The sequence below is a fragment of the Triturus cristatus genome, chromosome 7, assembly GCF_964204655.1.
Source record: "Triturus cristatus chromosome 7, aTriCri1.1, whole genome shotgun sequence".
Classification (NCBI taxonomy): domain Eukaryota; kingdom Metazoa; phylum Chordata; class Amphibia; order Caudata; family Salamandridae; genus Triturus; species Triturus cristatus.
In genome coordinates this window covers 1,513,356,510-1,513,383,314 of record NC_140590.1, presented here as the reverse complement: position 1 = coordinate 1,513,383,314, position 26,805 = coordinate 1,513,356,510, and the positions used below count along the sequence as shown (strand labels likewise).

General features: G+C 46.4%; 2 protein-coding genes across 3 annotated transcripts in view; one reads left to right on the top strand and one right to left on the bottom strand.

The window, feature by feature from the left end:
• Positions 1 to 26,805, bottom strand: part of RTF2 (replication termination factor 2) — a 399,848-nt gene that overhangs the window by 170,389 nt on the left and 202,654 nt on the right. The window lies entirely within an intron of this gene.
• Positions 22,598 to 26,805, top strand: part of LOC146812269 (putative beta-1,3-galactosyl-O-glycosyl-glycoprotein beta-1,6-N-acetylglucosaminyltransferase 7) — a 68,635-nt gene continuing 64,427 nt past the window's right edge. Inside the window, exon 1 of one of the 2 annotated variants that reach the window (XM_085619274.1) lies at positions 22,598 to 22,691. The gene's annotated coding sequence lies outside the window, so the exon portion shown is untranslated. Of the gene's footprint in view, positions 22,692 to 22,752; positions 23,083 to 26,805 lie in introns of those variants that run through there. The other variant, XM_085619272.1, reaches the window with a different exon arrangement.

The window sequence follows — 26,805 nt, the reverse complement described above, 5'->3', positions numbered from 1 at the left end:
TGCTCCAGACTGGCCCTTGCTCCCCTCCAAAGGAGCAATCCCTCTGACCTTGCTGGTCAGAACCAACAGCTGATTTCCGAATCCCCCTGCAATTGCTTTTGCCAAGGCTTGTTTGCTTCGATCAAGTCGCCGACACCGCCGACAGCGAGAGCCTGCGTGGGACAGCTCGTGAGCCGACTCCTGGACGTCGTCGACCTTCAGGGACCACGTGGCTGCGGAGACAAGCTACCCCTCATCACCTGTTTGCACCCGACATCGCCTGGTACCCACCTGGTGCCACGCTGGTCACTGGCTAGTGACTGTGAACACTGTCCCCTCTGCTTACAGGTCTTCAACATCTCCGATCCACTCTTGGATCCACTGCATCTCTCCCGGACCGACCGCCTGCAGCATCTTTGCCTTCAAGCTCCACGGAACAGATAGAAGAAACCCGACGCACTTTGAGGCCTATGCACCCGCTTCCTGTGGGTGAGGTAAAGCTGGTACTCCGGTGCCCATGTGTAGTAATACATCTCTAGTGCCTGTGTTCCAAATCTTGAGTTCCTAGTCCATCCGGAAGATCCTCTTTGCAGTAACTTTGTACTTTTTACGCACCCATTGAAACCTATGGGAGCACGCGTGTGACTATTTGCTCTGCACACGCCACCCGTGGACCTCCTGGTCACTAACTGACGTTAGCTCCTTGTAGGCCCAGCGATTCTAGAGGCCCTAGGCCTTTTCCCTTTTCTGTTCGTGGTACTTATACCACTATTTTAGTATATGGTTTGAGTGGCCACCAGGGCCTATCCATATAAAGTGCAACTTCTGTGTATTCTGTGATAATCTTGTTTGACGATTTGTGCTCCTGTGCTCATAAAGAGACTAGGGGTTACTTTGAGAAATAAATACATATATATTTTGAATATATATCTGTGTGGTGTCCTTTCATTGGTATAAAAGGGGGTTACTATTGGTAAAACAGCTTGCTTAACACGCATCACGAGTTTAGCCTCAAAGACTGCTTAGCCTACGCTACCACTAGGGCAGCTAGTCCGAAAAGGTTGACTTACAACCACACCATAAGGGTTGCTTGGCATGGTACAAGGTGGTCACTAGAACTAGTGAACAGCATATACCAGGCCAACTTCTCACAGGCAGTCTCCCGGCTTTCCGCCTCAGGAGCAGCGTGTGGTCAAGTGAAGGCGCTCGTAATCAGCGTCACACTTATACTGGAGGGCGGTGGGCGTGGCCTCTAACGGGGGCGTGGCCTGAAGTGCGAGCGAGGCGCTGAAACAGCGAATGGGTCATTCAATTCTACGATTTATACATTACATATCTCAAACACATGCGCTTATGGCAAGACAGCAGACTGGATACACCAACATGCAATCAGTGCCAAGGGGGGAAGCACATTTCTAACACATGACGTGGGATTATCCAGTCATCATTGGATACTGGAGGAAGGTGTCACTGATATTTCTGGGGTATTCAGCCCTCCCAGAGAATAGCACTGTTGGGTATTATTGAGGACTTTGAAGGTCTAAGGGGGGACTGGACCCTCCTTGTTATCGGGACCGTATTGGCCAAACATGATATCGCCAAACATTGGCGTTCCCCTAATCCTCTCAGCTGGGTAGCTGGAGTGCAGCAATAGATTAGTGCACCGGACTGAAAGTACTGGTTTATAAGTCAAGAGGCTGCCCCAAGAAATATGAGTGGTGTGGGGGAAATGGATGGCTTATCAAAGTCTAGCCTGAGGGCCCGCGGCTGGGTTCTATTTGTAAGTGGGATGTAAACACCAACACAGTTCTATAAACTGTTGTGCTACTGTAAAAGATGGCAAAACTGAATAAAATGATATATGGATTCTGTTACTTACCCAGTAAGCATCTGTTCTTGGCATGTAGAGTGAGCTGTAGATTCACATGCTTTGCATACTCCTGGCATCTAGTATTGGGCCGGGTGTTTGCAAGTTGTTTTTCCTCAAAGAAATCTTTCCAATCACGAATTAAGGTGACTACTCCTTTTGGTGATAGCGCGCATTGGCATCGACTCCAGTGCTAAATTGTTTTCCCACAAGAGGGTGAGACTGGAGTAAGTGAGTGTGTGTATTAAAGAGATGTCCATGCGTAGATAACGTGAATAAGGAGAACTGCAACAACTACGTGCCCGGTGTGGAGGGTGGGCGCATGTGAATCTACAGCTCTACATGCCAAGAACAGATGCTTACTGGGTAAGTAACATAATCCATTCAAAGCATGTGTGCTGTAGCTACATATGCTTTGCATAGACTATATAGCAGTATTCTCCCAAAACGGTGGCTAACCAGTGGATGTTGCAGTTGTCTGGAAAAGTGTTTTTAGCACTGCCTGCCGTACTTTGGCTTGTTGGCGTGTTAGTACATCCACACAATAGTGTTTGGTAAATCTGTGTGGTGTAGACCATGTTGCTGCTTTAAAATGTCAGCTAGAGGAATGTCACCTAAAAAGGCCATAGATGCCCCTATTTTGCAACTCGAATGCGATCTAGAGAGAATATATAAAGTTCTTTTGGCTTTTGCGTAGCAAGTTTGAATGCACTTAACAATCCATGTTGAAATGCCAGATTTAGAAATAGGATTGCCTTTGTGAGGTGGTGTTAATGAAACAAACAGTTGCTTTGTTTTACGAAAATCTTTTGTTCTTTTGATACAATACAACAAAGCTCTTTTGACGTCAAGTGTGTGAGGAGCCCGTTCTGCTACTGAATCAGGTTGAGGAAAGAACACAGGTAACTCAACTAATTGGGTAATATGGAAAGCAGAAACCACTTTGGGGAGGAATTTGGGATTGGTACGAATAACTATCCTATCTTTATGGAGCTAAAAGAAGGGTTCTTCTAAGGTTAATGCCTGTAGCCCACAAACTCTCTTTAAGGAAGTGATTCCAATGAGGAATTCAACCTTCCATGAGAGAAACTGTAAAGGACACTTCTGTAGTGGTTCAAAGGGTGGACCCATAAGTCTTGTAAGCACAACATTAAGATTCCACACTGGTGCCGGAGGAATTCTTAGTTGTATAACTCTCTTTAAGCCCTCCATAAAGGCTTTGATGACAGGAACTTTGAACAAAGAAGAATGCTGTCTGTTTTGCAAATACGTAGCAAATGTAGGTTGTCATGCTTCTTTTAGAATAGTCATACAGTCTGCTGGTACATTTAAATATCCAAACTCGGACTTCAGAAGCCAAATCACTAAGCTCAGCTCCTTAGGATTTGGATGCTTGATTTCTCCATGGTTCTGAGTGAGGAGACCGGAGGTGAGATGTAGCTTTTGATGTGGAACTACTGAGAGCTCTAACAGGGTGGTGTACCACGGTTGACGGGCCCATGTGGGAGCTACCAAAATCAGTGTGAGTGATGCTTGTCTGTGTTTCCGAACCACAAACAGAGAAGGAGTGGGAGAGGCGGAAAAGCGTAGGCAAATATGTCTGACCAGTTCATTGACAGGGCATTGCCTTTGGATAAATGGTGTGGGAACCTGGAAGCGAAGTTTGGGCATTGTGCATTGTCTACTGTGGCTAACAGATCTATTTGTGGGTATCCCCATTGGTGAAAGTATGGAAGGAGAACTTGGGGATGACGTTCCCACTCGTGTATTTGCTGTCTCCTTCTGCTGAGGAGGTTGGCAATTTTATTGTTCACTCCCGGGAGGTGTTCTGCCAGAAGGTGAAACTTGTGATGGATTGCCCTATCACAAATTGTCTGAGACAGGCGTGACAGTTGGAGATTGTGTGTCCTCCCTAGCTTTTGTACATCGCAGTCATGTGGTCTGTGCGGACTAGGACAACTTTGCCTGTGAGGTGAGACTAAAAAGCTTACAGCGCTAGAAATACTGCTAGAAGCTCTAGATAGTAGATATGGAGACGTTTGTGTTTGTCGTCTCAGAGACCTTGAATTGTGTAATGATGAGAGATGTGCACCCCTATCTGTGAGAGATGCGTCTGCTGTTAGCACGACTTGTGGAACAGGGTTGATGAAAGGCCACCCTTTTGATAAATTTTGTGGGTTGTACCACGTCAGAGAGCGATGGGTGCAGCTGTCCACCAACACTTGATCTGTTAATTGACCCTGTGACTGATTCCACTGACGTGCTAAGCATTCTTGTAATGAGGTACTATTGCAATGCATGATGCCATCAGCATGAAAGTCCTGGCTGGCAAGGTTTGGTTAGTTTGAAACTGCAGCAATAGAGTATGGAGATTGGAAATTCTGGTGCAGTGGGGAGGCTAGTATTGAAAGTGGCTCCTAGATAAGATTGTATCTGTGAAGACTGTAGGTGAGACTTTCGAATGTTGACCGTGAACCCAATTGGTGGAGTAGGTGTGGTCTGAGCGTTTTGTAAACACTTTTGGTGTGTGTTGGCGCTGATGAGTCAGTCATCTAGGTACGGGAAGAAATGAATTTGTTGTCTTCTTAAATTAGCTACTACCACTGCTAGGGATTTTGTAAATACCCTGGGAGCAGTATTTAGTCCGAATGGAATTACTTTGAACTGATAGTGTTTGCCTGCTATCACAGATCTGAGCTGGATGAATGGGAATATAAAAATATGTGTCTTAAGTCCAGTGAGGGCAAAAAAAATCGCCTTGCTGTGGGAGAGTTAGAACGTTCTGACAGTATGTGCCGGTTTAACTTTCTGAGATCCAAAATTGTTCTTAAGGAACTGTCTTTTTTGGGAATTTGAAAATAAAGAAAATAAAGCCCTGAACCTTGGTACTGAAACAGACCTGGTTATATGGCTCCCTTTTGTAAGAGAGATTGCACCTCTTGTTTCAGTAACTGCAAATGGTCTGACGACATTTTGTGAACGCGAGGTGGAATGTTTGGTGGATTGGAGGTGAGCTCCAGGCAATAACCATATTGGATAAGGTCGAGCACCCATTTGTCGGTTGTTATACATTGCCAAATAGGGAGAAACTGTTGAAGTCTTTCCCCGACAGGTGTTAAGTGATCGGGGGGAAGTGTGGGGAAGTCACTGTTTACTAGGGAAAGGGGTGTTACGAAGTGTGGCGCATTTACCTCTACCTTTGGAATTGTTTCCTCTATATCCTTCTCAATAGAAACCTCTAGAGGGAAAGGACTGGTTGTTGCCTTTGTAAGAGGAAGTATTTGGGTCTGAGGATGTTTATGGACCCTGCTCTGTATAATGAGCGGCAAAAGAGCCTCTACTGGATGGGGACTGGAGCGCTCCCATGGATTTTGCTACTTCTGTGTCCTTTTTTATCTTTTCTAAGGATTAGTCGACTACAGGACCAAACAGGTGTTCCTTGTCAAATGGGGTGTTCAAAATAGACTGTTGAACTTCAGGCTTAAATCCCGAGATCCTAACCCATGCACGCCTTCAAAGGAGAATGCTGGTATTGATCTCCCTAGCTGTGGTGTCAGCTGAATCTTAGGCACATCTGATTGAGGAGTTAGCAATGACTTTCCCTTCCTCAACTAACTGCTGTGTCTTAGTTTTGTGTTCGTCTGGGACATATTGGAGCAGTAGCTCCATCTCATCCCAGTGTGCCCTGTCGTACCTAGCTAGAAGGCCCTGTGTGTTTGCGATGCGCCAGTGGTCAGAGGCTTGAACAGCCACTCATTTTCCAGAGGCATCTATAAGTTTGGATTTTTTATCTGGGGGATGTGCATCCCCAGAAGTTTGTGAGTTAGCTCTTTTGCTAGCATTGGAAATTAGTAGGGAGTCAATAGGTAATTGTCCATTGATAAACACAGGATCTGATGGTGAGGGTTAGTATTTTTTGTCTACTCTGGGAGTTAAAATACATTTTCGGAGAGGGAATTTAAAGATATCATCTGCATGCCTCATCATGCCTTCAACCATAGGGAATGTTCACTTGACCTGTGTGTGGACTAGTGTTTCATATAAAAAGTTCTCTTCTAATGTATCTTTATGTAACGGCACCCATGATACTCTGCTGCTCTAGCAATGAGCTATTGATAAGCCATATTATCATCTGGTGGTGATGGCTTTGCAGGATAAAGGTCTGGCTCACTGTCTACTGGAGGGTCATTGGTGTAATCGTTCTATGGGTTGGCAGGCAAATGGGAATCATCATCACCGTGATCCAGATCTGGATCTGTATGTTGAGATCTTTGAGGTGTTATATGTAAGGGATCTTCAATTATTAACTGTGGAGAAGATGGTGGAGGTGGAGAGGGTTGTGAGGCAGGATAAACAGAGCTGGTAGCCATGTCCTTCTTCTTTAAGGTAATCTCATCAGCAGTGTCCTCTGCAGGAAGCTTGTGTTTTGCTGGAGTTTTAGCCAAAATATGTCCAGTATCAGGATTAATAAAATATTTTTTGTTTTCTGTTTGGGATCCAACTTGGCCTTAAGAACGTCTAAAATTGGTTCTGGAGGCTCAGGAACACTGTCCTTAGATTTCTGCGTCCAAATCGACTTGTCTTTGGCAGTGGAATGTTTCGGTTCCAAAGCATGTTTGTGTTTTAAAGCGGAGGGTTTCAGCTCCAAAGCAGGTTTGTGTTTCGAAGCGGAGGGTTTCGGTTTCGAAACAGATTTGTCCTTGAAGCCCGATGATTTCAGATCCGAAGGTAATTTCAGCTGACTCGGTCGCGAGCCAGAAGGCTTGACGGTTTGTTTCGGTGCCGAGCCAAGACGCGGGGCATCGGAAAAATTGTCTCGGTGCCGGCCTTGGCGAGAAGGCAGAGGTGGTGCCACAGCCTGATGAGTTTTTGAAGCGGATTTAGGGGGCAAGGGGTCTTCGGTACTCACGACACCCTGTCCAGGAGGCACATCTTCGGACTACAGATCGAGCTCGAGCTTGGAATTGGACTCTGGAACGGAGAGGGCCTCTTCTTCTGCAGCGGATGCTTCGATCTCTTCTTGGTCAGATTCTTCATCGAAGATATCAGGAGTGTGTTAGATGCTTTGGAACTGCATCTCTCGTTGTCAAGACAGATGATCTCGTAGAGTCTTCTTGGACCAAAACAACTTACAAGCGTCGCAGTCTTCCTCCTTGTGCTCCGGAGAGAGGCACAAGTTACAAAGTTGATTTAGGTTGGTGCGAGGATACTTGGTGAGGCACAGAAGACCGAATTGGAATGGAGTCTGTTCTATCGGCAGAAGGTTGGACCGATGCGGCGAGTCCCAACAGCCGCCCACGATGTTTTGGATCGAAAATGGAGGGTTTGTCAAGCGATTCAATACATGGAGAACAGGGAAACGCATACTGAGACAATACCGTCGAGGGTAGTGTGGATTGCGCACCGAGGGGAACCCAAAGAACGGTTTTCTAACCGGAGGGCAGCAATACACGTCCCAACCCGATGGTGAAAACAATCCAACAATGGAGTTGATGCCCATGTGCACTATCACTGAAAGGAGGAGTCACCTTACCTTGTGACTGGAAAGACTTCTTCGAAGAAAAACAACTTGCAAACATCCGGACCCAACACAAGATGGCAGAAGTATGCAAAACATATGTATCTACAGCACGCATGATTGATATATATATATATATATATCTCTCAGGAAAACACCTACCTTAAAGGCCGCTCAATACTGAATGATCAAGTAAGAAGGCTGACCAGAGAGTTCACCACGAGGCTAATGAGAAATGTTTCATTGTTTTATACTCAAGTCTCTAAGCGTTCATGTAATAATATGCCATGCACTCTATAAATCCACCGTGTGAGGAATGGTGGCCAGATTAAAGTCATTACCCCGGAAGGTACCGTTTGAATCCTATTTGAAGAATGTTAAAAAACAATTAGGGTGTCTGGATCAATCTGTGAAAATGTGCTGCGATCTAGCAAAACTTACATGGAATATTTTGGACTGGTTGCTTGACATAACTTGATCCTAGCATGGCACTATATCTCTACAGTGAAGCACATATGTGGCCACATCAAATTATTGACTATTTTTAATTTTAGTGGGGCAGTCTTTAGGGTAAAAGAGAACATGAAGGGAGCACAATACAGAAAGAAAAAAATCTGCTGCATTTTGTGGAGAAAATGAAATTAGAATGGAAGCTCACCCTGCAGCACGACCAGCCTAGCCAAAAGGCAAAGTTGCAATGAATGATTTATCAAAGGAAAATGCATTAAATGCATGAATGATAGTAACAACTGAGCACAATTTGACAGCAGAAAATTACTACTAGTAGAAGATTTTGCAATGACTGTGCATGCAATGTACCCACTGACGGCTCCTGTTAATGTGCGAGGTGGGCATTGCCCTAGCAGCATCGGAAAAGAAGACAAAAGGGGGAGAATGAACACCATGGAGCAGCTTCAAAAGAAGTGCACACTGTTTGGTGCTCTACCATTGACATTGATTAAAACTTCCGTTTTTTGGGAGGAAGGGGTGATCTCCGAGTCCTCCTGTGCATGTGCCGGATGGGCAAGGACTATTTCTCGCCTTCGAGGCACAAGCAAGGAGAGTGACATCAGCTTGATGGGAGTGGCTGCACAAGGTGGCAATGGTTAGAGCTGAAAGAGGGGGCTAATGCTGTGGCCCAGGGCAGGGTCATCACAGCACCATTCACAAAGGCTAAGGGGCAGGGGTGGCCGATTTTGACACAGTGCAGTGGGTGGTGACAACTGAAGCACTCCCTTCGTCTCTGAACTACTGTTTTGGATTCCTAAATGGATAATGAAAGCTGTGGAAGTGGGCTGTGAAGTGTTCAGCAGCTCCTATTTCCAGCACAAAGTAGGTGTGCTGTAGTGCTCGTGTTGGCTCAATTGTGCTAAGATAGGGGGTTTTGTGCAAGAGGGACTAATTGGAGAAAGCTCTACACAGACTCCAACTTCCTGCAGACAGATGCATTCTGAAGGTGATGCCTCTACCCAGGACTGGGACTAAGTGGAGTACAAGGCTTAAGTCTGGTAAATAAACCCTCTTTACCTCCTCTCTCTTTATACCTTTCTTTTTTCTGGTTTTAATTAGATCGTCCACCTTCAATCACACTCAGTCTCTACCTTTCCATCTATTTCTCTTTTTCTCCGTACAATCCCACCCCTCGGTCTCTAATGCTCTCTCTTCCGTCTTTCACGTGCTTTCCTCGGAATTCATCATAAAAGCATAATTAATTGGCCAGAGCTACGGACTTTGGCTACATTTCGCGGCTGACAATGTGTTCTAGAGAAACCAGTGAAAAAAAGGAAACCCATGAAAAAATGAAGAGAAACGAGACTGCTTCATGAAGACCTCCACTACAAAGATGGCACCCGCTGCCAGTCACTGTAACTACGCCCTCCTGGATCCAAGTTGAAATGAGGAAACCAGAACAGAGCTGTGAATGGACACCAAAAGTGATTCGGGGTTATGCGCATGGCCGCGCCTCTTGCTGCCTTATTCGATGCACAGAGAAAAGGAGGGGGTGAGGGAACGGCTAAAGTAGCGAAGCTGGAGGGGGTTAAGGACAGGGGAAATCCTCTCTCTTCGAAGTCTGAGATAAGACCACAATAAACAGCCCTGTTTATAGAAAAACTTGTAGCCAGTCAAAACATGACTACTTTGGAAAAATTTCAGATGTAAAAATAAAAAGTCACTGAGCGAGTAACTAAGATGGGACAAGTGGAAGCCTTCAAGAAATGGGGGCCTGCTCCATGGGAGGGAACTAACAACGAAAAAGGAGGGACAAAAAGGACAAGCATTTGCAATGCAATAGGTCTCGCATTTATAAGAGTTTGAGCTATTGGCATTGTAAAATTATAATGCCTTTTATTTATGTTTTGGTTTTAAAACAAATAAAAGGCATTGTCATTTACAATGTCAGTAGCATAAACTCGCATAAAAGCAGTGTGTGGAGTTCAGCAGTGTGCGGCGTTCAGCAGTGTGCGGCGTGCAGCAGTGTGCGGCGTGCAGCAGTGTGCGGCGTGCAGCAGTGTGCGGCGTGCAGCAGTGTGCAGCAGTGTGAGGCGTGCAGCAGTGTGCGGCGTGCAGCAGTGTGCGGCGTGCAGCAGTGTGCGGCGTGCAGCAGTGTTTTGTGTAGCAGTGTGCGGCGTGCAGCAGTGTGCTGCGTGCAGCAGTGTGCGGCGTGCAGCAGTGTGCGGCGTGCAGCAGTGTGCGGCGTGCAGCAGTGTGTGGCGTGCAGCAGTGTTTTGTGTAGCAGTGTGCGGCGTGCAGCAGTGTGCTGCGTGCAGCAGTGTGCGGCGTGCAGCAGTGTGCGGCGTGCAGCAGTGTGCGGCGTGCAGCAGTGTGTGGCGTGCAGCAGTGTGTGGCGTGCAGCAGTGTGTGGCGTGCAGCAGTGTGTGGCGTGCAGCAGTGTGCGGCGTGCAGCAGTGTGCGGCGTGCAGCAGTGTGCGGCCTGCAGCAGTGTGTGGCGTGGTTTGTAAACAACAAGAAAAGCGGACATCAAAGGAAGGGTGGGAGGGAACGAGCATATGGGGTGTGAGTTATAACGAAAGTTAATTGTTGTAAGAGGGGATGCAGGAAGTGAGGCCGAGCGCGCGCTGGCGAAAGCAGTCTGCTGCTTTCAAGTCCGATGCCAGATGCCAGCTTCGCGCTTGAAAGCCTCACATGCACTGGCCATAAACCGCATTCCTAAGGTCTTGTGCCCCTTAGTAAATCTCTCTGAATGCGTGAGGCGGCGCACGAAGTAGCTGCTGGCAAATGGAATGCGCGTGGTTGTGCGCGTAACCGCCACCCGATCCGCCTGGGAAGCCTTTGGGAGCATTTTCTGAAGCCCCTACATAAGTCTAGCTGAGCAATCGCTTACGCAATAGCCAGGCGAGACCTAAAAAGTAGGGGAACGGAAGCTATAGAATTAAAGAAGTAGGGGAACGCCGTGCCCTGCCGTTCCCGCCCACTTCGACCACTGGGTGTCACCAGGTCTTTACTTGGAAGCTTTTTTTTCATTATTATATACAAGCCATAGTTGCTGCCTATTTATCTTATGCAACTAACTACCATTCACAAAGCCAATTGTCCTGACTTCTTGTAGGTATGAGGTTACTTGTTGTATCATATATCTGGATGCCATGACATAAACAGCAAATTACAAGTCCCTACAAGTCCTGCACACACTATGCTAAGCACTGATTTTTAGGTTACAGTTTTAAGCCACGCCCTTAATTACAGTGGCCACACCCCTTTGATTGACTCCCCAGGTTTTTTCATCCCACTTAAAGCCCGGGGTAGTAGAAAGCCCGTTTATTCTTTTATTAAACACGAACGGGTGGCATCGGGCAGGGGATTCCGGCTTCTGCAAGGAGCGTTCGCGCTAAGACGTCACGATGAGGGCGTGACTATCAAAAACTGGGAAAAAGCAGTGAGTCGCCTGACAAATGACCTTAGCGTGAGAAACTCAAGGTCTGACACTATCTCACCGCCGCGCCGCCAGGAATCGTGTCCAGCAAGGCGTCCGCCTTGGGTGTTGTACATTGCAGGCACATCCGGGGCCTGCTCAGCGCGCCTTGAGGGGAAGAAAAACAACGTGTCCCTGAGACAGACGAGCGATATGAGGGGCAGAGAGAGAGAGGCTGAGTGAAGGTGACGGGCAGGAACAAGACTGACGACAGACGCGAGAGAGAAAGAAGGGAAGGCAAATGATGACAGGCAGTGAAAGAATAAAAGCAAGCATTAGCAAATCCAAAAGGTCTGGCACAAATATTCCAATATACAGGCATTCACAAATGCGGTTTACGTGCGTTGCATGCACAAATGCTGTTGATCACATTTAAGCCTGCCCTACCGGCTCTGCCAATGCTGGGCAAAATTGAGCAAAAAAAGGATTGCTTTCTGTAAAATGCATTTAGGAGAAAAAGACAAACATAGTGGTGACTGTGATGCTTTTCAGATGTGAAATTGTAATTAATGTATACCGACGGAAGTACTTTCTGGAATGGGGAATAATGAAAAGCAGGAGGTGAGAGGGGTATACTCCTGTGGGAGGAGCTAAATCCAACTCTATGAGTGTTTTTAAAGAATTACTAGCAAGACGTCCTGCAGATAGCTGTACTCTCAAGCCAGACCTAACAAAGGCGCAAAAGTGAACGCAGGCTGGCTGGCGAGTGGTGTGCGATGTGCGCGCACCATGACGAGAGAGGACAGCCAAATGGCGCCTCTGCTCGTCATTGTGCGCGTAACCGCACGCCCGTCGCCAGTGGGCTGAAGCGCTTCACAAAAGCGGATTGCATGGCGGCACGATGCACGTGATTGCGCGCGTGCTCGCCAGGCAATCCGCTTTTGGGAGCACTTTTGGGAGCCCCTTACTAAAGTCTCGCTGAGCAATAGCTTACGCGATAGCCAGCGAGACCTAAAAAATAACCACCTAAAAGCAAGGGTTTTTAAAGGACACTGACAAATAAAAAGCAGGGGGTGGGCTGTAAACCCACAAAATGCAATACATGTCTTGAAGCAAGCAGTGTCCAGGCTCGACCTAAAAAAGTTAAATGCCCTTAAGTGGCCTGAGTGCTGCCTTTTCCAAAAACTATGTGAAGGTTTACGATATGAAAGCTTCCAAAGGAACCTGACAAAGCTTAAATAGTTCCATAGAGAAGAATGGTCATGAGGTTTGACCAAGTTTGAGGAGGACAGTGTGTGGTCTTTAAGAGGGAAGGTTAAAGGCACTCTGCATATTTTATGGTGACCAGCACCGTGAGGCCAGAGGAGATGGTGAAGCTCCTGCTAGCAGTCGTCAAGGTGATGAATAGAGATATTGTGATAATGCACAGTACCAGGTAAACTGGAACTTTCCTCAGGGGCGCAAACCAGTTGCGCAGGAATAAGTGCATGTGATGTTTCAGGGGGGGCATAGCAGTGCAACGTGATCTTGAGAGAGACTCACCAATGTCTTGGCTTTCATAACATGGTGTCGGAGTGGAGGCACTGGATAAGTAGACTATGACATCATGAAGGAGGGTAGTAAGCTGATGTTTGATTGGGACAAGTTTGTACGAACTGAAGAAAGCCTACCCAATGCCACCTGTTAATTTAGAAAGGGAGGTAGCACTTGCTCCAAGGACACTGAAGACAGAAATGAGACTGTGTTGTTCAAGAGAATAATATGTCCTTAAGTCATGGGAAGAAGAAGCATCACCTGCATGGCATTTGTCTAAGAGTGAAGTTACAATTGAACATCTAGCCAATTAATCAGTGGGGTTAGTTTGTATTTATCGATTTAGTATTATTACATGTGCATCTGTAAAAAAATGTGCCTTGTTTTCTACTAACTGTGGTGGTCTATTGGTTCGAGAACAGGTTGGCTGGTGATTCTTGCATAATGCCATGAGCCTTTTGCATCTTCTTGGTAATTCATGTGTTAACTGGACTCTGTAAGAGGACTTCTGTTTGGGAATTGCAGTTTATGTTAATGGTTCTAGTGTGCTGAATGCTTACTAATGCAAAACAGGTTCAGAAGTTTAAATAATCCACTCATACACTGTTTTGAGAGTACTCTTTGAACATTTACTTTGATCCCATAGGGAGTCCAGTTAGGAGTGTGGTGAAGAGGGTGCAGTATCCATATGCATCTTGCTGTGTAGGTACATGCTGTCTTGGAGCAAACTGGAGAAAGAACTGTACAGTGTCACTACAGGTTGTTTGGAGCAACTGGGGATAGAGCAGTAACCTTTCACAAATGGTTGTGTGTAATGAGTACCGCATGGTATGTTAAGTTGGGGATGTGTAGCAACCTGTCCCGTGCAGGTGAGGGTGGAGATATGCTTGGGGCACGGGGTCTACAGTGTGCTAAACATTGACCTGCAGGGTATCAATTGCACCACATTGCGGTGCTGTGTGCGAGCAAATTCTGTACAGACCAGCCTGATACCTGTTGCACCGTGTATCTATGCAGAGTAAGTGTGTGTGTGTGGGGGGGGGGGGGGGGGGTGACAGGCTGAGGACTGCCTGTGATTCACAACACTGACCAGCGTAGTTGCCTTACACATTGACTTCTTGCCAGAAGAACACTGCGTTTGACATTGGTTTTTACCCATGCGGCCTCGGCCTGCAGTGCTGCTAAACAGTTATAATTCTTTGAATGTAAATATTTCTGATATCGTTTTGACCTGGGGTGTACCCTATAAATGTGTGGTATTGAATTATAAGAATTGCTAGGGTGGTCCTTGGGGTGGGCAATGTGTTGCACCGCATAAGGGTGCTGGGGAGGTGGGGGAAAGGGGTTAGAATAGGATCTCAGAGTGCATATTATGGCTGTCATTTCAACATGGTTGGGCCTAGTACTGCCAGTAATATTTCCAAGTTTGATTTATGCCCCTAAATACAGGATGATGTTGCGTTGATTATTGGGAGTGTTGAAAACAAACGTTATTTACATACATCAAGTGTGAGGTCTCATTTGAGGCGCGCAGTGTATTTATTGTGAGTGAGTGCTATACCAGTGCTTTACTACATATTGCCTCTGTGATGAGCCTGACATCTCAGTGCCAAGCTACCCAAGCGTGAGAGCAGGTTATACAGTGAGTGTAATCACCCACCACTGACGGGAGTGGTAGGTTCTGCCTGGCTGGCGCCTTGCCTCAGCCACTCAGAAAGTGGCAGTTCCATCCCCACTACTAACAAGGCAAGAAGCGATCAAGAAGCAGGGGTGGTATTGGCGGAGGTTGCTTCTGCGACAAGAGTGCACCCCACGCCCGCTAATACGACGCCATAATGGGGAGTGCCTCACATAATCCTCACACACCCCGTCGAAACACGGTTTCTTCATGTGCTCCACAAGCAGTTATTTAGCCATTGCTACACTTCCGAGTTCTTGGGTCATGGGCGGTTACCCCTTTACCTTAGTCAAGTTATTTTGTCCTCATTTTATTGTACCCTCCACCCACCGTTCAATACTACTCAACATCACGCATACTATAGCATCACAATTTGCAGCGCTTTGGTTATACATCCGCTTACACTTCCTCTCAAGCGATCTGATGTTGTGGATAACCTTCCTACACCATATCCGACATAGTACACTCCCGCTATCGCTGCTAAGACCGCGCCATATGTTTTGCTGAAGTATCCTTACCTAGCATTTGTGGTCATTTGACTATTGTTGTGCTGTACTGTTAAAACCTAAATGTCAATAAAAAGATTCTTATTTTAAAGAAGCAGGGGTGGTAATAGAGAGCGAACAATTCCGCAGCAGGCCTTCTGAGAGTCTCTATTGACTCTGGGATGGCTTCCGCAGAATCGGAGTTGTGGTGGGTAGCCAGCAGCAAGACGAGATTGGTCTACCAAAGAGCACCCGCAGCACTGAAGAAAACCTACTTAATATTATGTTGTGACATATTTCTGTGGGTATTTTAAGTAGGCAACCACCAACTTGGTGAGATGTTTGCACAGTGACAGCAGGTATGAGGTGGGAGTCACTGCCCCACTGACCTCAAAAGAGTGGCTATGGGGAAGATTTTGAATTTGTAGCTCTAGAGCCATTATCGGTTTATTAATCACTATTCCAGCAGAATAGTGGATGCATATCAAGAAGGTATGGGGACAAATGAAGGGCAAATGTTTGCTGCCACATAAACTTTCCTCATGACTCCTTTGAATAAATGTCATACTGACACAAAATTTAAGGGGCATGAATAAAAAATAATGCAGCCAAGTGAGATAAAAAAAATGTCATGCTTAAAATGCCTGTGGCTATGGTGCAGGTGATGCACCTGATGTGTGAGAAGGTGTCAGGCTGAAACAATGGTGGAAGGGTAATTGTTCATACCAATCAGATTGATTACTCAAAAAGTGTGAGGGGGTTTATTGTGTTTGAGATACGGAGTGCCATTTACAATGCTCAATGTCCACACAGATCAAGAATGACGGCTTGTGCAAGTGACGGCCAGGCTACATGGGGCAGACCTGTTACTACCAAGCAGATACAGGAAATCTCTAGCGATTGAAATGGAAATGCTGGAAAATTGATTATGTGAATAAGAGCAGATCATTCCTCCGTCCCCAGGGGTTCAGGAGGATTTCTCTCAAAAGGAGGATGCATCTGCACATGTAATGGCGTTTCAAAGGTGCTTAGATTGCATGAATTACAAGCCCAAAGCACACTGTGATGAGGGCAAAGGTGGACATCTGATTGCCTGGTTTATAAAGCCAGAATTCAGATGGATGATGATCATGACTAAGATACAGGATGGTGCTGGGCAGGATGTATATATCCAATAAGGAATTAACGGAGTTTTTTTAGGTCTAGTCTGGGCAGCGCATGCGCTGCGAGGCATGCTGTATTCAGGTAGGTCCATTTACCGCCCACCTTTTCAATTGGCTCCCGTTACTGTCCTTTCTAAATCGTTGCATTTAATTAATCAATAGGCGTAGTAGTACCTCCTTGGTACCGCCTTGTCTGCATTTGTAACCTCCCATAAGGACTTGACTTTTTACTTGTGTTACATGGTCTGCTTTATCTAGTCAGTGAGCACTATACTATTTTCTGTAATGATTTTCCCCTATTCCACCCACTACATGCTTTCCTACAAGGCAGCACGCCACCCGCTTTTATATTTTAATTTGTAATGGCAGTCTGATTTAACTATAGCGGCTGCGCTTATTTATTTATTGTATTTGTCAGCGCGGTCTGCATTAACTTTAGCAGCCACGCTATAAAACCTTTTTATTTTTTGTAAATGACCCCATGCTGTGCTTTCACTTTAATGGTGGCCACGCCCCTTTCTTTAGACGCGGCTCACTGTAACCCGAATACGGCATGCAGCGTCTAAAGAAAGGGGAGCGGCCACCATTAAAGTGGCCTAACATTTGCGAGACTTTCAGCTATTGGCATTAGAAATGGCAATGCCTTTTATATATGTGTTGTTTTGCAAAACACATAAATAAAAGGCATTGTCATTTACAATGCCAATAGCATAAACTCTGGCAAATGCGAGACCTATTGCATTGCAAATGCTCGTCTTTAACATTGATCTGAGTTGTATGCCGCCAGAAGCAAAGCAGATACACAGAGTCTGTTCAAATATTTACAAAATACTGACTTAACACATCAAAAGCCAGTCCAAATAGAGAACCTCGAAATACTTGTAACAGCACCTGAGATAATGAAAGCTGTTGCATCTTACCTAGGTGCAAAGCCCTTGAGGTAGATGGGATGGTGGCAGAATTTACATGACATATAATAATGTTTTTAGAACTTAAACTCCTCGCCTTCTATGAGGCAGCATGTCAAAAAGGAGCGTTACCCCTTGCAACAAAAGCAGCTTTGACAGTCTCTTTCTCCAAGAACCACCAAGGTAAGAGGCGGGCAAAGGATATTTGAGCCATACAGCATCGAAACAAGTGCAAGACAAGTGTGCCCTCAGTAGCCCTCGACTTTGCATAAACCATGCAATGTCTGGCAAATGTCTTCGGTTCAGGACAGGCAACTGGTGTTACTATTCTGTGCTGATCTACTCAATTTCATTGCATGAAGATGACTTTTAACTATACAGGAAGGAAGCTAGGGCTGGACTGTGTCAGACCAAGAGGAAGGGAGGGAGAAAGAAAGAAAGAAAGAGCGAGTGTGTGTGAGAGCGAGTGTGTGTGAGAGTGAGTGTGTGTGTGAGAGTGAGTGTGTGTGTGAGAGTGTGTGTGTGTGAGAGTGTGTGTGTGTGTGTGTGAGTGTGTGAGTGAGTGAGTGAGTGAGTGAGTGTGTGAGTGAGTGAGTGAGTGAGTGAGTGAGTGAGTGAGTGAGTGAGTGAGTGAGTGAGTGAGTGAGTGAGTGAGTGAGTGAGTGAGTGAGTGAGTGAGTGTGAGTGAGTGAGTGAGTGAGTGAGTGAGTGAGTGAGTGAGTGAGTGAGTGAGTGAGTGAGTGAGTGAGTGAGTGAGTGAGTGAGTGTGTGAGTGAGTGAGTGAGTGAGTGAGTGAGTGAGTGAGAGTGTGAGAGTGTGAGTGTGAGAGTGTGAGTGTGTGTGTGTGTGTGTGTGTGTGTGTGTGTGTGTGTGTGTGTGTGTGTGTGTGTGTGTGTGCGTGACTGTGGGTGCGTGAGTGTGTGTGTGTGTGAGAGAGTGTGTGTGTGTGAGTGTTTGTGTGTGTTAGTGAGTGTGCGTGTGTGTGTGTGTGTTAGTGAGTGTGTATGTGTTTCCTCACCTCCTGTCTAACAATGGAACAGGATTGAGACACCTGCCAGTTCTACGAAAAGGGTACATTACCTTGAGGGAGGGAGGGAGGGTCCACCAGTACGGACAAACCAAGAAGTGAAGCAGAGGGTGGCCCAACATCATTCAAGACTCAAAAACAAGATCACAGCAGCACTTAAGGCCAATCACTTCATTGAAATGAGCCACACGGAAGAGATTTCAAGTGGACTGTTTTAAACCTGATCAACCCAAATCCAAAAGGAGATGACCCAGAAATTCTCCTGACCAGTCAAGAAGCATATTTAATTATGAAATTCAATACGGTAACACGTGGATTAAACAGAATATCAGATCAGCAGACTATGAACCGTAGTAAAAACAATATTAGAAATGTCAATAATTTATACATTACAAAATCCGCTGTAAGAAATGGGAATACACCACTACTACAATATACAGCATGCAACAACAGCGTCTTATTACGTTACCATGAACAGCACAAATTGACATGCACTGAAAGCCAAAATGGTGCTTGATTGATTTAGCTTTGACAGTTAACTGCCGAGATCGCACTTCACGTCGACTCACCCAGCAAGTGGAGTTGACCGTGAATAAAGGAATAACGAACTAAATCAACGTCGGACACAGAAAGCAAGTGATGAATACGGTAAACAGTTACCTTGCCGAATAGAGTCATACGGTCAAAACGCACCAGGCCCGCTTTTGACAATCCCAGATGGAAGGGAGTAAAATCGCTAACACCGATTTTAGAGCAGTCCTTTAATAAAATCATTCATAAAAAAAACTTGGTTTAAAAAAAAAAAAAAAAAAACAACAACATGTGCCAGTTAGTATAATTGGAAATCATTGTTTGGTAATGGTAAATACGCCATTAATTATTGCTAAGTGTGGCAGGAACAACTATGTTGCAGAGGATGGTAACCACTGTTTAACATTCATTTTACAGGCACGCACAAATGAAAAGCGACAGTTGCCTTGCAAAGAAATTGTCCAGAGTTAACATTCAAAATAATAAGCGACTGGAAAATTCGAGGTATTTCACAATGTTGTTATTCAAAAGTGGAATGAAGGGGAATATTTATGTTAACTCAAGGTGATTAATACAATATTACATATTACCATTCACAGAACCGACTCAGTCATGGTCCTGAAGAGAACCCCATTATTGCCAAAGGGATACAAAACGTGTTCGCCTAGCCTCTGGGGAAGAATATCCACAAGAAATCAACTAGTATTGGAAATAATGGCAGAACACCTATTCCTCTAGGTAATACACAAGTAGTGGCCCCCATTAGAATACCAGCAGGAGAGGACTGTTAAAATGTGTTCATTGTTACCTCCGCCGCATTTTGCTATCTTTGTAACGAAGGACTGGTTAAAGAATGGTCTATTCTATCGAGTTTCATGAAATGATTAAGTATGTGGAAACAACGTTCTTGTTATGTTTTAATATGATTTTTTTTCTGTCTATGAAATTAGCTTAACAAAATCTGTGTGTGTGTGTTGCAAATTCAAAAAATGTCTGGCCCTCTGATGACATGTTTTCAAAAGTGTTATAAATAACTGAAGTAAATAATGGAGAATATATTAATAAATCACAAGGGCTAACGAAGATTAAGTTATTGGTCCTCTTCTGTTGAGTCCGCACAACAATTGGGTAGCTAGATCTTCTGATTAGCGTATACTGTAGAGAGGCCTAGACTAGCTGCCATCAAGGGCCCAACCCCTTTCTTTTATAACACTTTCTAAAAGTGGTATTCTCAGAATTTTTATTTAAAATCCAACTATAGAGGTATTAGTTATGGTTTTTCCTCTTGAATCAATTCATTAGCCCTGTTTTTGTACTTTTCTGGGAGATGGTGCATGATGGTTTCTAGCTCATCATAATGCGCTCTGTCGTATCTGGCCAATAGCGCTTGAGTGTTGGCGATACGCCATATATTGGCAGCCTGTGACGCAGTGCATTTTCCTAACGCGTCCAGGAGCTTGGACTCTTTGTCAAGTGGTGGTGCTTCGCCTGACGCCTGGGAATTTGATCTCTTCCTAGCCGTGGATACCACTAGGGAATCCAGTGGTGCTGGCCCTTTGATGTAGGCAGGATCTGTGGCAGCCATATATATTTTCTCTATGCGTGGGTTTATGACCCTAGCCCTGACTGGGTCTTTAAAAACCTCTGGCGCATGTTTTATCACCCCTTTGAGCATAGGTGGTATAGCAGTAGACCTGTGTGTAGTATCAAAGGTGTCTAGGAGGAAATCTTCCTCTACTGGGTCAGTATGTAGCTCTACCCCGTGATAATGTGCCGCCCTCTGAAGTAGGTGGTGAAAACCTAACGAGTCTTCTGGTGGGGATGGCCTGGATGGATAAAGGTCATCTTGTGGGACATCTGGGATGTCTGGATTGTTATAATTATCCCATGGGTCTGGGGATCCAGTAGGGGTGGGGTCTTGTGGCACATCTGATGGGTCGTAGTATGGGTCCCCCTGATCATCATGGCCTGGAGAGGGTGTCGGAGAGCGATGAGGCAGGGGTGGAGAAGGTGGAGGGGGAGGAGGTGGAGAGGGTGGAGGAGGTGGGGAAGGCACTCTGAAAGGGGAGGTAGCACAGTCCTTCCTCTTTGGAGGTGGAGCTGGTTTGTCCAAATGTCTCTTTTTTTAAGACAGTGCCAAATGTCCAGTTTTTGGATCCTTGGTAAGTGTCTTTTGCAAAGAATCCGGTGTGAATAGTTCTTGCGACACTCGTTGTTCGGTCTGCGCCGACATTTTCAGGGCCGACGGCTTTTTAGGCTTGTCTGTGCCGTGACTTTTGGAACGTCCGATTTTTTGTTCGGTGCCGAGATAGGCTTCGGCACTGGAGTGTCGGTGCCGAGGGCCTTATGATGTTTGGTCGGCACTGAGAGGCCGGGTTTCGACACCGAGGGCTTTGGTGCGGAGCTTGGTGTGGAGGTAGAGGCCGATCTCTTCTTCGGTGCCGAAGGGTGTTTTTCGGCACCGCTGGCAGGCTGGCCCGAGCTGCCGGAAGGCTTATTAGGCTTCTTCACCGGGCCCGAAGGTGGGGTGTTAGAAGCAGTGTCTTTGGTTTTGCCTAGGCTCGGAGGCGAAGGCGTAACCGAAGCCTTTTTGGGTGTCGGCGCGGGTGTGGGAGGGGGTATAGTACTCACGACCCTCTGTGCCGGGGTGCTGTCCTCCACATCTGAGTCGTCAGCTTCGGAAGCACTGACGAGGTCGTCTTCTTCTTCGGTGTGCTGCTGTCCCGGAGCTTCGACGTCATCCCCGAAGATGTCGACTGGAGCGGAGGTCGAGGAGTGCGCCATGTTGCGTCTGGCCCTTCGATCTCGAATAGTCTTTTTCGATCTAAAAGACTTGCAGGCGGGACAGTCTTGAGCCTCGTGTTCAGGGGAGAGGCAGAGGTTGCACACCTCATGAAGATCGGTGTGGGGGAATTTGGACCCACATCGAGGGCACTTCTTGAAGGAAGTTCTTTCCATCAGCCGAGACCGGAGCCGGGATAGGCCCGAAGGCCGCCGTCGACGACCGGAATCGAAGAAGTGTCGAAGAGAAGGTGATTAAGAAGATTTGTATCTGAAGAATACCGATGAACGAGGATTTTGCGTCAATGGTTGAACTGGAAGAGTTCGAATCCGGAGCGCGAAGTATTACATCCCAGCCCGATGGCGGAAAAAAACAATCTGAGGATGGAGCCGAAGCCCATGCGCAATACGGACCAAAGGAGGAGTCACCGACCTCGTGACTTCCAAAGACTTTCCAAGAGGAAAAACAAACTGCAAACATCCGGGCCCAACACCAGTTGGCGATCTATGCAAAAGTGTGTAATCTGCAGCTCATATGCCTCGAACATATATATTCATTTTTTTCCGCTTTGGGTGAAAGCGCACCATACACGCTTTCACTTTAATGTTGGCCATGCCCCTTTCTTTAGATGTTGCTCGCTGTATCCTGCATACAGCGAGGAGCGTCTAAAGAAAGGGGCGCAGCCACCATTAGAGTGTACTCGCATTTGCGAGAGTTTGAGCTATTGCCATAAAAAAAAATGACAATGCCTTTCATATATGTGTAGCTTTAAAAAAACATACATAAAAGACGTTGTCATTTACAATGCCAATAGTTTAAACGCTTGCAAATGAGAGACCTATTGCACTTTAAATGCGTGGTTATTTTTGCAATTTTATGCAGCGCGATCTCAACTCGAAAGTCCTGGACCATGGGCACCAGTTGCCTTACACAAGAGCACATTCGTTTTTTAGGCACCGGGAGATTAAGAGATTTGTCCAGAATCACACAATGTTGAGAGGACAGTGAGATTCAGCAAGTTCCCTAGTTTCAAAGTCGGCATCTGTGACCATTACACTCTCCCCCATCCTCCCACCTGCCGCGCAGAGCACCGACACCATTTGAGGCCCGGCTTGCGCTTTTTAAAACAAGTCAAAAATAAATAAGCAAATATCCAAGTGCCGGGGGTGGCCTGCCACCTGCGTTTGTCACAGGCAGAACGGCAGGCGCCTCCCCGTGGGGGTTGTTAAGCCCAAGGTTGTTGCAGTTTGTTCTACGGCTCCCTAATGAGCAGCAGCGGTTCGACGCACACGCGGCTAAGAAAACAGCAGCAGCCGCCAGCGCCCGGCATTCGCGCCGATCTGCCTGAGGTGAATATCCCGGTCCAGGACCCACGGGTTGCGGCGGGGGCAGGGCCTACTTCGTCTCTGCAGGCGTCCCTTCGGAGCTCGGCTGCTCTGCCGCCGCGCTCGGGCATTGCACATCACAGAGGTCACCGGACAAGAAAAAGAAAAAAAAAGATCAAAAATTCCACTCTGAGCACAATATGGGTCAACCGCGCGAAGTGAGGGAAAGTGTTATGTTTAACAACGGGGCGAGGGTTAATGTTTAACTGATTGAATTCCACGCATCGCCGCGTGTACATAGGGTGCGAGTGGGCTGCGTGCCTGGTGGACTGAAGGGCACCTACCGTCGTCCCACCGCCCGCCGACCTCACAGTGCTGTTGAAAACCCCTGGCTCCAGCAGATTTCTCATGGAAGGTAAGGTGGGGAAAGTGTGGCGCGAATGAAGAGAAACAAACGCGTTTGTGCGAGAGTGAGATGTTATGGGGCTGAGACCGAGATGAGTGTGAGGTGTGTGTGGGGCAGAGACGGGTGTGTGTGGGGCAGAGACGGGTGTGTGTGGGGCAGAGACGGGTGTGTGGGGGAAGAGAGAGAGGTGTGGGGGAAGAGAGAGAGGTGTTAGGGCTGAGAGAGACAGGTGTACAAGTAAGAGCAACGTTCATGTGCAATTCATAGTACTACTTCGGGTACTCATAAAAGCCTTCCTCCACCGACTTCTTCGTGAATGATGAATGATGGTGAATGAATTAATGATGAATGGTTGAATTTATGGCATAACTACTTAAATTAATTGCAACACAGAATCAAACTTATTATTTGAAAACTTCTACGTGTCCACTCTATTAATTAACACGCAAGGACGGCACGGTTCTTTCCATCTATATGAATGTTCCCTGAACACTTCCATTTGAGATGTTTTGGTGTTCAATTTACAAAGACATTTAACAATTTGTAAATGATTCCTACAGGAGTACTACTTACACGTCCTCCTGAATGTCCTTGAGAATTGACTCGGGTACCTATAAACAATACTAACTGCTTTATTGTGTAATCGGAAGCTAAGCACTTAAACTTGAAAGCTGACTTAACAAGAGCACAGACATGCTTTGAAATAAGACAAAAAATGCAGAACTAAACTATTTTTACGCCTATGAGAATTTCTGACTGAACTTTGTAAAGTATTCATATTTAGAATAGATAGATCATGCACACTACATAATAACCTTGAATTTGTAAAGCGCACAGCTATCTCTTAAGTGGTTTCCCGACGCTGGGGGCCCCCGGGGAGATGAAGCGAGCTTGCCCAGAGTCACATGGTGCTGGGCTGACCTGCCGCCGGCACCAGGGATCGAACCGTGAACCCCGTGGTCCGGAGTCAGGCATCTTGGCCGCTGCGCCACACCTCTACCATAGTCTATGCTGCAGAACATTTGCCATTTCACCAACACTAAGTGCAATGCTCATCACCTATTAGTGCTTGAAACCATACTCACAGGGGCGGCCACATCCCATATTTGTAGTAATAGAATACATTCACGTACCATTCCAGCTGAAAGAAAAATCTTTGATACATTTATTTGCTTTTCTGCTTTACATGTTATTGAGAGTGGGTCAGACGTCAGAGTGCTATATGAGGGAGTACAATGGCGGATTCAGAATTATTTCCTCAGTTGACAAGCCCCCTGAGCAATGGAAGCTTGCTTCTTACCGGAGTGAGCGATGTGCTTACAACTGCTGTCTAATTATCCTCAGAGCATGAACACTCTGCCAGCATACGAGTGTTGATTATAGTAGCTGGACCGGTCCCAGGATGCTAGTTTCCGATCCAGGGAAGACATGGCTTGGCAGTTCGGGCTGGACTGTTCCCCATGAGACACAGGGTCAGACTGATTTGCATATGGCAATGTCTAAACTGGGGTGGTGGAGTGAGCTAAAGAATGATGATGGATTAAATCCAGATCAGTTGACTGGGGGTGAGCGTTTGATTTGCTCAAACGCTCCGTCCATCATCCCCTTTGGTATCGCTTTGTTCGCCCTAAGTTGGCAGGGTATGCCCAGACATGGGTCCCTTGCTCACTTTGCCACTGGATTCAAGATAGCCTGGCTGATGAGGGTTATGAACCCGAAACCGGTCCCAGGATTCTTGTTTCCGGTCCAGGGAAGACATGGCTTGGCAGTTTGGGCTGGACTGTTACCATGCGGCACAGGGTAAGACTGATTTGCATATGGCCATGTCTGAACTGGGGTGGTGTCGTGAGCTAAAGAATGATGATGGATTAAACCCAGATCAGTTGACTGGGGGTGAGTGTTTGATTTGCTCAAACGCTCCGTCCATCATCCCCTTTGATATCGCTTTGTTCGCCCTAAGTTGGCAGGGTATGCCCAGACGTGGGTCCCTTGCTCACTTTGACACTAGATTCAAGATAGCCTGGCTGATGAGGGTTATGAACCCGAAACCAGTCCCAGGATGCTTGTTTCCGGTCCTGGGAAGACATGGCTTGACAGTTCGGGCTGGACTCTTCCCATGAGGCACAGGGTCAGACTGATTTGCATATGGCCATGTCTGAACTGGGGTGGTGGAATGAGCTAAAGAATTATGATGGATTAAACCCAGATCAGTTGACTGGGGGTGAGTGTTTGATTTGCTCAAACGCTCTGTCCATTATCCCCTTTGGTATCGCTTTGTTCATAATTCTAGAGCACATTTTTCAGACATCACCGCTATAGATCTCTGGGAGAGCTTGTTTTTGTAGAATCGGTTGGCCGATATTCCAGTTTGGCCGATAACATGAGCATAGCTGCCAAGGTTTCAGATTTCCTATGAGACATTTTCATTACTTCAATGTAATTATGAGTGACATTCAACGACTATGAGTGACACTTTCTCATGAGCAAAATCAAGCAATGAAGATGAGAGAAACATAAATGTCAGAAATTACACCTATTTGAACAAGGAGAAACTTTAAGATAGTCTTAAAACTGGTGCAAAGCACCAGAAATGGAAGTGCACTGTGGGACCAGACTGTACCAAACCAGGATGTGGGAGGCGTCAGAGCGCATGATCTCAGTTATCTGCTAATAAATTATCATAATTATTCAGTCTTGCTTTCAATCTGCACATGGAAGCCTCCAGCACTTAACTCTCGAAGAAAAGTTAAGGAGAGTCTTGATTAAATGCACCCCCAGCAGTCCTGATTGAATGCACACCCAGCAGTGTCAGCATCCACTGCTGTGCTGTCAACGTAGAGAGGTCAGCAAAAGGCTGTGCCCGTTGCGCCGATCACGCATGAGCCAAACAGTACAATATTCCTGCTAGTTTGTATCAACAACCTTGTGGCCTGTTCTATTGTCTTGTGATTGCAGAATTGCTTTGATGTCCGTCCAGCCTACGTTCACACTATATATAAAATAATATAATTAAATCTAAGATTATTGAGGCTCACCTGACCTCGATGGACCAGTCTCTTACGGGACAGGCTTTGCTCCTGTCCCAGCTATTCCATATCAATGTGGCTGGCATCCGGCTCTGAGCACACCATTTTGAAGGGCGGCTGACTGTCTGGCAGTGTAGCTGCTGGCCCTCTGTATTTCACCAGCACTGTGCTAGTGTGTCCTCCAGACAGTCAGTTTTATTTGCCTTGGCAGCAAAATGTAGCAACAGCAGCGTGTGCACGGGCAGGTGGCCATCGGTCTCGAGAGTGACTGTGAGCCCCACGACAGTGACGAGCAGTATCCAGCAGCCTGGTCCGGTCACTGACAGCAGGGCATCATGATGAGAGGCACAGGCGGCGGTGCGAGCAGTGGCGGCTTCAAAACAAAATGTACAAAATATAACTTCCACCCACGCCACCTACTTAATGACCTAATGTTCTGTCTCCGGTGGCAAATGGACAATGATGCAAACGCTGCCGTGGGGCTGAAGCTAGTGAGATCACAGCTGAGTCAGCCTGGCCGGCATGACTGGAACCACCTCCTGGCAGATGAAGATTATAATTAAACACCAGAGCAGAGCAGTAGTTGCACAGCACAGTGTATTACAGTTTGTAACACACTGTGGGCTGCCAGAGATGCGCGCGGTCCGTGCTTTGTTCAATTTATTTTATTTATAAAGTTTTATATAGCACGAACAAGATCCCGAAA